The sequence below is a fragment of the Mesoplodon densirostris genome, chromosome 12, assembly GCF_025265405.1.
Source record: "Mesoplodon densirostris isolate mMesDen1 chromosome 12, mMesDen1 primary haplotype, whole genome shotgun sequence".
In the NCBI taxonomy this organism is placed as follows: domain Eukaryota; kingdom Metazoa; phylum Chordata; class Mammalia; order Artiodactyla; family Ziphiidae; genus Mesoplodon; species Mesoplodon densirostris.
The window spans coordinates 87,376,365-87,387,836 of NC_082672.1; the positions used below are offsets into that span (position 1 = coordinate 87,376,365).

The window sequence follows — 11,472 nt, forward strand, 5'->3', positions numbered from 1 at the left end:
CTGCCTCTAGGTCTGTTGTTGAATGTTCATTCTTCTTTATTAAGGCACCTGAGAAATGGGCTTTCATAGAGAAATTCTGTCCTAGTTCTATTTAGGGCTTTTTCTTTATTCATGGACCTAGTTCTTTGCTACACACTGATTTTCTTACCATAATACAAACTGTTTTTGAGTACTTAGTATGTGCTGAATATAGTGCTAAATTATGTACACACATATCTTAATGATTTTCTGTCTTTTTTTGCCAAGAAATCAAGATTTCTGTTTTTTAATTTTTTAAAAAAATTTAATTTGTATTTTATATTGGAGTATAGTTGATTTACAGTGCTGTGTTAGTTTCAGGTGCATATCAAAGTGATTCATTTATACATATGCATATATCCACTTTTTTCCGGATTCTCCTCCCATATAGGTTATTACAGAATATTGAGTAGAGTTCCCTGTGCAATACAGTAGGTCCTTGTTGACTATCTATTTTATATATAGTAGTGTGTATATGTTAATCCCCAGCTCCCAATCTATTCCTCCCCCCACCTTTCCCCTTTGGTAACCATAAGTTTATTCCTGAAGCCTGTGAATCTCTTTCTGTTTTGTAAATAAGTTCATTTGTATCATTTTTTAGATTACACATATAAGTGATATCATATGATTTTTGTCTTTCTCTGTCTGACTTACTCCACTTAGTATGATAGTCTCTAGGTCCATCCGTGTTGCTGCAAATGGCATTATTTCATTCTTTTTTATGGCTGAGGAATAGTCCATTGTATATATGTACCACATCTTCTTTATCCATTCCTCTGTTGATGGACATTTAGGTTGCTTCCATGTGTTGGCTATTGTAAACAGTGCTGTAATGAACACTGGGGTGCATGCATCTTTTTGAATTATGGTTTGCTATGGATATAGGCCCAGGAGTGGAATTGCTGGGTCATATGGTAGTTCTATTTTTAGTATTTTAAGGAACCTCATACTGTTCTCCATAGTGGTTGTACCAATTTACATTCCCACCAACAGCGATGGAGGGTTCCCTTTTCTCCACACTCTCTCCAGGATTTACTGTTTGTAGACTTTTTGATGATGGTCATTCTGACAGGTGTGAGGTGATACCTCATTGTAGTTTTGATTTGCATTTCTCTAGTAATTAGCAACATTGAGCGTCTGATTTTCTCAGTCTTGAAGGCTGAAAGTCATCGAGGTTAAGTTGTCCAATATCAAAGCCAGCGAGTGGCTGAAATAGAATTAGAACTTTGTTTCTCAACTGATGCCACATTGCAAACAAATTCACTGAAGCTCAGAGTGAACTTGTAATTTTCTTGTATTTAGTATCATGTACAAACTGAAAAAAGAGATCTCTTTGTCTACAGTTGTTAAAAATTTAGCTTTTACATAAACTTCATTAATTTCTGTAGGTATATCTTTTCTAAATTATATTCTTTGGAAAACTATTCAAGAAGATTTTTAATAATTTTTATATGAAAAATGGTCCCATGGCCAAATAATTTTTAGAAACACTAGTTTATGTGAAGATAAATAAGCTATTTGAATGCAGAGCTTCTTAGTCTTTAAAACGCTAACGTGCATTGAACATCTGCAGGAAGTGAATGTTTTCAAATTATTTTATCGTGGGGGGGCTGTTGTGAAACACCTAGTAATATCTCAATGAACCAATTTATATAGAGCACAATTTCGGAAATGATGCTTAACTATTTCAGTTCCTATGAGCTACTACCCATGTGCATTCAATGCAACAGGTTTACGATGCTTCTGTGAGAATGCACTCTGGTTATTGCTTACAGCAAAATATTTTCTTTCCTGTGCTGCCCCAATTTGAAGGAACTCCTATAACTTGAAGTTAGGTGGTCAAATATAATATACAGGGTGAGTGACATTTAGCTTTACCTCCAATACTTAGAAATCCCTTAGTTTTGATGTGTAGGTTATACTTACAAATATATCTATCTCTTTTATTCCTTCTTACTCATTTTCAGTAGCTGGGAATAAAGAAGAGACAAAGATATGTCCATTTTCTTCTTCTTTGCTTTTGTCTGTTTAACTGTTTCTTGTCTCTCTTTGTGCAGCTAGGTCTTTGCTACCTGATTCGAGAGTCATTCAAGTAGGACTATCCTGGTCTCATAGGTAACATCACAGTTTACTTCGAGAACAAACACTTATATCTTTGGCTTGTAAATGAGCCTTCTGTTCATCGGTGGTACCTAGCTTGGGCTTTGGTGTAATTTAACAACAGAAGAGAGGAATGTACAGGAGACATTTCCAAAATGTACTACATCCTTTTCTTTGGTTCCTACTCTCTGGGGATCCCAGTTAGCTTGGAAAGCCTTAGTTTCAAAAAATATTTTTTCACTCTGCAGAGTTTCTCCAACCATGAGGTCAACAGAACCTAAGATGGTGTCCTGAATTACTGTTCATTTATTTCCATTCTGTTACATGTTTTCTACAAGTTAAGAGCTCCTTGGGGCTAATACTATTTGTTAGAGAAGGTTGGTTCATTGTTTCTGGGCAGACTTCATTTTCCATTTCTCCAGGCTCTTCTTTAGGAAGTGTGACAGCTTCTGCCACCCCTGGTTTTTCCTCTTGTGCTTCCGTGGCATGGTGTCCTGTGGTTGTGCATTGTGTGCCACCTGAGAAACGACACCTGGGCACAGCATACTGGGACCCTAGGGCCTGGGAAGATTTCCACAGGTCCATGTGCTTTCCCTTGCACGCATCTTCCGGGAGTCAAACCCACAATGTATTACTGGTAGGAGACTTCTGTTCATTCTCCTCAAGAAATATATGCAAAAGGTGGCAGTCTCTTCTCTCCCTCACATTTTAAGAGTAATTCACACTAAGGTGGTGAGGGCTGAATATGGTCACCATGGGCTGACACCTTTCTAGAAATGGTAACTGTTGGCAAGACCCCAGCAAGGTTTCAATGAAGCAGCCCCTTATTGGCAGGAACTTCAGGCAGCCTGGATGTGGCCTCGGACTCTGTCAGCTGGTCCTGTTGGCAAAGCTCCCATTGGCAGCAGCTTTCAGCCGACTAGCTCATAGCCAAGTCCTCTCGGTGGTAGAGGGCGACAATGCTGAGAGTCACCACAATTCCCTCAGAAAAGTTCCTCCAAGTCCTCTGAAGTCATATTGGCAAAGCAAGTCTATACTAGCCTACTCTCCTGTCCTCCTGCTCAGTTCCCTTTCATTTGTAAAACTGTCCAGTTTTTGAGCTGGAAAAAAAAGAAGTTTCTAAGCTCAACTCCTTATTTAGTAGCTGTGAGACATGGGCCTCAGAGAAGTGTCCTGATTGCTCAGTGTTATGTAAGGAATCAGGGCTCAACCAAGACTGGGAGCCTTTTACCTGCCCCTCCCCTCACAACTCCAACCAAGTCCAAGGCCATTTCTACCAGCTGCACTGCCTCAAAACGCTCTGAATGTGAGCCCTGCCACATCAGTTAGTGTTCTTTGCAGTAAGCAAAGGAAAATGCTTTGACTAAGTCAAACAAGGGAGAAGACATATCTTGGAGATATAATGGATTGCTAGAGAATCAAATGAAGATTTGAAAAATCAGGGCTTAGGAAAGACAAAACTTGAGAAGCTACAGGGACTTCAGCCTCAGAAATCTGAGGCCCAAACCTCTGGGTGCTGCCTTTGGACCCTGTGGGTGCCCTCTTGAGAGTGGAAATGTCCAGAGAGCATCTGATTAGCTGATCTCAGCTCCTGTACCCACCTCTACATGTGTGTTTGTATCTGAGAGAAAGAGAATTTGTATTTTTATTTTGTGAGGGTGAGGAGGGTGATTTACTGTGGTTGACAACCCCAGCAGAACCACATGACGTGAGGGAGGATCAGTTTGCCCAGAAGAGGGATGGAGGGAGGTAGTGTCTGCTGGTACCCGAAGATGAGGAAGGAACGCTGGAGGGAACCAAACCATGAACTGTGTCCTACTGATACTTACGCAGATGCGGTTAGAGGGGATGCTGGCCCAGACGCTTCCTAGCTGCAGTGGCCCTCTCTTCTGTTTCTTCCTTTGCCTTTCTTCCACTTCCTTCTCCCCTCTGCTCCACCTTATGCCTCCTCTCAGGCTCTGTCAACAAGAGCAAGGTGCCCCCTCACCTTCCTGCATTACCCGTTTACTGCATCTGGTAGAAGGTGGGTGAAAAGGAGAGTTGGGAGTGTGTGCTGGACAAGTATAGATTATACTTTTAAAAGTCGAAAGCACAGTGATGGGATGGCCTCTGTAGATTCCTGCGTTGTCAAGTGCTTGCATGACCTCCCTCTTCCCCTGCTTCTCTCTCCAGGCTCTGCAGAATAGCAGATGGAGAGTCAGACCCAAGTACTGTCTTGTCACTCTGTTGCCACTCGAGTTGAGAAGCAATTTTGATTTGAAAACATATGGCAAACAGGGACATTACTTAGGTAATGGGAGAACAGTGTGTCCCCAGTTTACCAGTGGGTCAGGTTATTCTCTGATGATTGGGATGGGTTCCTTGGTGACTGAGCTTAGTGACCCTGAAGAAGCTGAAAACACAACTGTATCTTCAGCTTGGTGGGCAATACAACTGTAAACCTGGATTTCTATTCATTTGATGACATGAGTAACTCTATTCATCTATGACTTTCAAAAGCACAAACTAGGGTAATGATTTGGCCTTTGTTAATGAATTGTTAAATAATCACTATTATTGTTTAACTAAAATTTAAACTCTTAGCAAAATAGTGTATTCATGCACTATTTACAATAGCCAGGTCATGGAAACAACCTAGATGCCCATTGACAGATGCATGAATAAAGAAGATGTGGTACATATATACAATGGAATATTAGCCATAAAAAGGAATGAAATGGGGTCATTTGTAGAGATGTGGATGGACCTAGAGACTATCATACAGAGTGAAGTAAGTCAGAAAGAGAAAAATGAATATCGTATATTAACGCATATATGTGGAATCTAGAAAAATGGTACAGATGAACCAGTTTGCAAGGCAGAAATAGAGACACAGATGTAGAGAACAAATGTATGGACACCAAGGGGGGAAAGCGGTAGGGGGTTGGTGGTGGGATGAACTGGGAGATTGAGATTGACAGATATACACTCATATGTATAAAATAGATAACTAGTAAGAACGTGAAATAAAATTCAAAAAAATAGTATATTCAGTAACTCTAAGATAATGTTTTAATGCTTAATTCTTTGTCTTAATAAGATTTAGAAAATCTAATAATAAAATTCTTTAACAATTTTTTTTGGGAATTTCTGCCGTGTTTATTGTTGCATGGTACGTGGGTGCTGCTGTTCACGGACTGGAATGTAACAGGCACCAGAGGATTCCTGCTCTGTCCCCTGGTCCTGGAACTTGTGACCAAGGTTGGATGTCCCCATATCCTTGTTTAATGGAGAGAACTGAACCAAGCTTCGTTGCTGCTAACCCCAAAAGCATTTGATTTGTCTGTGAGAAGCTGAAAATCATCTTTTAGAAAGTTGCGTTTCGATTCTCTGCCCCCTACCCGCAAATCCCTTAATTATGCTGTAGAAGTTGCGACTTTTTGAACATCTCTCTCACAATCTGGTGCTGACTTAACTGCATAATGACTTTCTATTTCACTGGTATTCAAAGCTTTCCTAAACTTTGGAAGAGCAACCCATAACTTGGGCTAGGCCCAGGTCACTCTGCTCTCTCTCTCTTTCTCAAAGACTGTTATGGCATCAGGAACCAAGAGAAGTGGTTTTCTCTTAAAACAGTGTCTCCACAAAATACCAAAGCAATGAATCTGCTGACTGCCAAAGCCAGATATGTCAGGAAAAAAGATGAGGGCAGTAATAAGCAAGTCTCTGCTGATTCTGCTCACATGTTTGCAGCTGGAGCAGCTAAGAAGAGATAACAGATGAATCCTCTGAGTAAAGAGCACATCTTGCCACCTGTGAAGAACATTATTCAACTCCCAACAAAACCTTTGAATTCAGAAGAGTGGGATAAACTTGAAGATTTCAAAGAAAAGGCTAACTTTGAAAATTGGATCATTTCACAGATGGTTAAATGCCATATTTCTGTAGATGTGGCCAAATCTGTGCTGGCCTAGGTAGCTGCAAAAAACATTGGTATTGTAGGCTATGATTTGCTGGTCAAGTATTTGTATCTCTGTGTTTTTCATAAGCAGACATCAGAAATTATTGATGTCCATGAAATCATGAAAGCCAGATACAAGCATTTAGAATCTGGAGCGCACACTCTTCTCATCAGGGATTAATCCATACAGACAGATGGAGAGAGGCCTTGCTGCTGTTAGAGGACATCAAACAAGTCATGATTCCTTAAAAAAAGAACTATAGTGACTGTATCCAGGGAGCCCTCTTTCATCAAGATGTAAATGTAGCTTGGAATTTGTATCAAGAGTTGTTAGGTCATGATATTTTTCCTATGTTGGAAACATTAAAAGCCTTCTTTGATTTTGGAAAAGACATGAAAGATGATCGCATTCAAACAAACGACATGATGTTCTTTTGTATCTAAGAAATAATCAGCTATATCCTGGGGAGTCATTTGCACACAGTATAAAAGCATGGTTTGAAAGTGTTCCTGGAGTACAATGGAAAGGACAGTTCACCTCAGTCCAGCAAAGTCGTCAGTGTTTGAGCTGTGGAAAAACTGTAGAGTCTATTCACCTGAGCTCAGAAGAGTATGAATTTCTCAAGGAAAAAATCATGAGGGATGTGATAGATGGAGGTGACCAATACCAAAAGACAGCACCTCAGGAACTTGAGATTTCAGAACTTTGTAAAATACTGTCCTCCTTTTGATATTGTCATTGATGAGCTCAATGTTGCCAAAATGTTTCCTAAAGCTTGTGAATCTCAAGTTCTCTTGGATGTGGTCTCTCAACTAGCCAAGCAGAATCTTCAAGTGCTGGTCCTGGGCTGGAAGCATATGTTAATGCAGAATTCCTGGTGGAGGAAGGAAGATATGGAAAATGTGAAAAAGCAAGCCAGCTTTTTTTTTTTTTTTTTGCTGACAACATCTCAGAGGATGCCGTTCCTTCTGTATGCCACACTGCACTCAGGGAACCACTACAAGTTTATCACAAAAGATCTGATGCGGGACCACAAGGCCTGTGTTCCTGATGCTAAGACCAAACACCTGCTCTTTAAGTGGCAGCAAGGACATCAGCTGGCAATTGTTTGTAGGCATCCGGGATCAAAAATAACTTTTCAACGTATTCTCATCTTTGACACAATGGTGCAAACAACTGGAGACTCGTGGTACATACCTTACGATGACGACCTGGTGGAAACATATTCCTACGAAGTGCTACCCAAATGGCTTTGCCTTCACCAGAAGACATAGACTCTTACCCCCATGCTAAACTTGTGTTTGGGTGTCCTCCTGGTTGGCATCAGAGCTCTTAAATTGACGCTTGTTTAGAGTATTGCTTCTATCCTGTTTGTCCTGTTTGGTCCAGTTGGTTTGCATATCAATAAATCGATTTCTAATAAAAAAATTTTTGTGGGGAGGACTTCCCTGGTGGCACAGTGGCTAAGAATCCACCTGCCAATGCAGAGGACACAGATTCAAGCCCTGGTCTGGGAAGATCCCACATGCCGCGGAGCAACTAAGCCCATACACCACAACTACTGAGCCTGCGCTCTAGAGCCTGTGTGCCACAACTACTGAAGCCCACATGCCTAGAGCCCGTGCTCCACAACAAGAGAAGCCACTGCAAAGAGAAGACTGCGCACCGAAATGAAGAGTAGCCCCCGCTCGCTGCAACTAGAGAAAGCCCGCGCACAGCAATGAAGACACAACGCAGCAAAAAATAAATAAATAAAATTAAAAATATATATATCTAAAAAAAAATTTTTTTTGAAGACAATTTAAAGGAAGCAAAGTGCCTGTCTAAAGAAGAACTGGAGTGGGCTGCTTAGAAAATTCTCAGCTATTCTGAATTGTTCTCCTTTAAAGTATATCCCATAGAAGAGATAATACTGACCGACTCTATTAGACCTATATGAAAATAGGCCATAATTTTAACCTTTTTTTCCCTCTGTTTCTAAGACTACATGGAATATTTGAGGAGAAGATTGCCCCCTGCCAAGAGGAATATGAATGGCATGGTAGAGTATTATGTAGGTAACACATTCTATATTAAAGTCTTATATCCCTTTAAATATTTTATAAGGTTCAGTAAAGTGTATTCTTTTGGAAATTGAAACATTATGAAGTACCTAGAAGCAATCCTGCTTGTCAGATCAGGGAGTTGAACATTAAATTTTTGAATGCATTTAATTATCTGTGGAAACATTTAAACACAGTGGACTTAGAAAATGATAACATGGAAACAAAATGTACATATTTTTATTTCTTCTTTTTTTATTGAGCTAAAATTCACATAACATAAAATCCATCATTTTATCCATTTTAAAGTACACACTTCTGTGGTTTTTAATATATTCACACTATTGTGTGACTATTGCCACTAATTCTCAAACACTTCTATCACCCCCCAAAATAAACTCTATTCCCAATGCTTCCCACCACCATCCCCTGGCAACCACAAATTTACTTTCTGTCTCTGTGGATTTGCCTAATCTGGACATTTCATATCAACTGAATGAAATGAAAAAGGGTACAATATGTACCCTTTTGTGTCTGGCATCTTTAACTTAATATAATATTTTCAAGATTTATCCAAGTTGTAGCATGTATCACTACTTAATTACTTTTAATGACTGAACAATATTCTGTTGTATGTACATTTCATTTATTCATTCATCAATTGATGAACATTTGAGTCTTTTCCACTTTTTGCTATTATGGTTAATATTGCTGTGAACATTCATGTACAAATTTTTGTGTGAACATATGTTTTCAGTTCTCTTGGGTATAAACCTAGGAGTAGAATTGCTGGGTCATATGGTAAACTCTATCTTTAACTTTTGGAGGAAACGTCCAATTCCACAGTGGCCAAACCATTTTACATCCTCACCAGCAATGTATGAGGATGAGGTTCCAATTTTTCCATAATCTCCCCAACATTTATTTCTGTTTTATTTTATTTCAGTTAAATTATAGCCATCCTGGAGAATATCTCATTGTAGTTTTGATTTGCACTTCCCTAATAACTAATGATGTTGAGTATATATTAATTTTTCAACTACACCTTTATGCAAATGAAGCAACAAATGTAATTGAACAGAAAACTCAAGCAGTGTATATAAATTAACATTATGATGCAAACATCATGTCAACATGCTGCAATTTCTAGTCTGTAACATTTATGTGTATATCCCCTGTAGACCTCCAATTACATATATGTACAGACACATATGAAAATAGTCTCATTAAAGTGGGCCTTAGTGTCTGGGATTCTCAGCTGACTGTGACACAGACCTGAGTGACTTTCTGAAAAGAGACAGATCTTTCAAGAATTGTTAGAAGACATCTCAATACAGGAAATGTCCTAGACATAAAAAGTGGACTGGATGACTACATTCAATAACTCTTTATGCTCTCTTTATAGTTTTTCCCCTTCTTCTCTTCCTGACTGGGTGTTGACTGTCACCTGACTTTTCTTTCTGTTCTGAGTGTAGCTGTCCACTTCCAAATATGGGCCCTGAAGCTCTATTCTAACAATCTGTTGAAAAGTTGTTTAAAATAATAGCAAATAGAGGCTGAGTGGTTTCCTTGATAAGATTACATTAGGGCTTTAGAAGATGGATTATGCAATGACTGTTCTGACTGTTCAGTTATTTCTCCCTTTCTCTTACTAGTTTATTTGGGGAGACCTGACACCTGGTATTTCATTGCAAATATTCCAATGAACTTAGTGTTTAAAAACACCTATTAGTGTGGACTTTTGACACCTCACGCTTTTATGAAGCAGACTTTTTAGACTATAAACCAGGAGTATTTAACTAGGGACATTTTAAGACAAGGCTAAGATGGTCTGATGTCCCAGCAAACATTTACTGTGGTGCTACATAACTGATCTGATGTCTGTCTTGAGTTCCATGAGCCTTATGGTGTTAATTACCACCTTTAGCAGATGTTTGTTGACAGTTAGTATGCTCAGTCGTTACTTGTTCTTTTCAGAAGTAATTATAGATCCTGGTTGCACTCTTAAATTAACAGCACATACAAGAGCTGTTCTCACCTTTTAACCACCTGCACCCCCCAGGCCTCCCTAAGGTGGATCTGAGTTGTGATAAATGTTACTTTGGGGTTTAGGGTAATACATTTTCCTATCCATGCATACTTGTAACTACCACATTAAAATACAAATACTTGTATTTTTCCTTATTCAGGTGTCAACAAGTCACTTATGTAAGTACTACTGTGTATCTTCGTTGTTTTGTTCTACTGCCTCTTTGCTATGGGTAGTCTGTGATGTCTATATACTCAGTTTCGGGGAGGTTCATTTTTTTCTCTGAAGAAAAATGATGCTAATGACTGATTTAAGAAAACTGTATTTAAGTAACATTATTTATAGTAAAGCTACTTTGTTTTATCCTACACCATGGTCAGGCTAATACTATCTGATATTTTGTTCCTACCCTCCACCCCCTTATCCAGAAAACTACCAGCTCTTACTGTGATGATGGTGGAAAGAAATGATAATGATGTTTTGACTCATTAGTTCTTCAGTTAATGAAGTCAGATAAAAATGGTAAGTAGCCTAAATCACGTCTAAACACTTTAGAAAGTGTTATCTCCAAGGGAAATAAAGTCCTTCGGCAATAATTTACAAGTTGTGTGGAGAAGATGCTATGAATAACAGATTGGCGCATGAAAATTTTATTTTCCAAAGGGTTACACCTCCTCCCAGATTTCTATGTATCTGTTTCTTTCTAAAGTTTACCTGATCACATGCACAGGTTTCAAAGTATGTATGATTACTAACCTCGTTTGATCTAGAAGCTGCCTATTGCCAAACACAAGGATTGACGGACATCTCAAAGATCGAAGGTCTGAACAAGGAGTGAGTATGACTTGGAAGAGACTTAGGAAATTATAAAGTCATGCAAAAATAATGAACTTGAAGAATGGGTAAGAGGGAAAGGCATCGGATTGAAGAAATATTGTTATCATGCACAGAGAGAAAGAGAGAGAATTGCAAGAAGGGTGAGATGCAAAAGCATTATTGTGTGTGAGTAGACGTAGGTGAAAGATAAGGAGAGAAAACAAGTTTCTCTTACCTGAGTCGTCCGTCATTGGCCTAAATTGGTTCTTGGTGTTATTAATAGTGAAGACTGACCTCTTAAGGAATTTTTCCCCCTGATATTTGGACCGAAGTTTTTTTTTTTAATTTATCTTCCATTTGCATGGAAAATTCATATCATCTAGTTATGTTTTCTTTATAAAAGCTTGAAATCTTTGGGAACAACATTTCCTTTAAAGAGTTTAGTTATTAATAAAAAGTAAATAATGAAACAAACTGTTACTGTTTCTTAGACAGTTCGATAGCTTTTTCCAAGTATAAAAATGTA

The 11,472-nt window shown here is 38.8% G+C and overlaps 1 pseudogene; it reads left to right on the plus strand.

Moving 5' to 3' along the window:
* Positions 1–5,579: 5,579 nt before the first annotated feature.
* Positions 5,580–7,333, plus strand: LOC132500297 (mitochondrial ribonuclease P catalytic subunit-like; annotated as a pseudogene).
* The last annotated feature ends 4,139 nt before the right edge of the window (positions 7,334–11,472 follow it).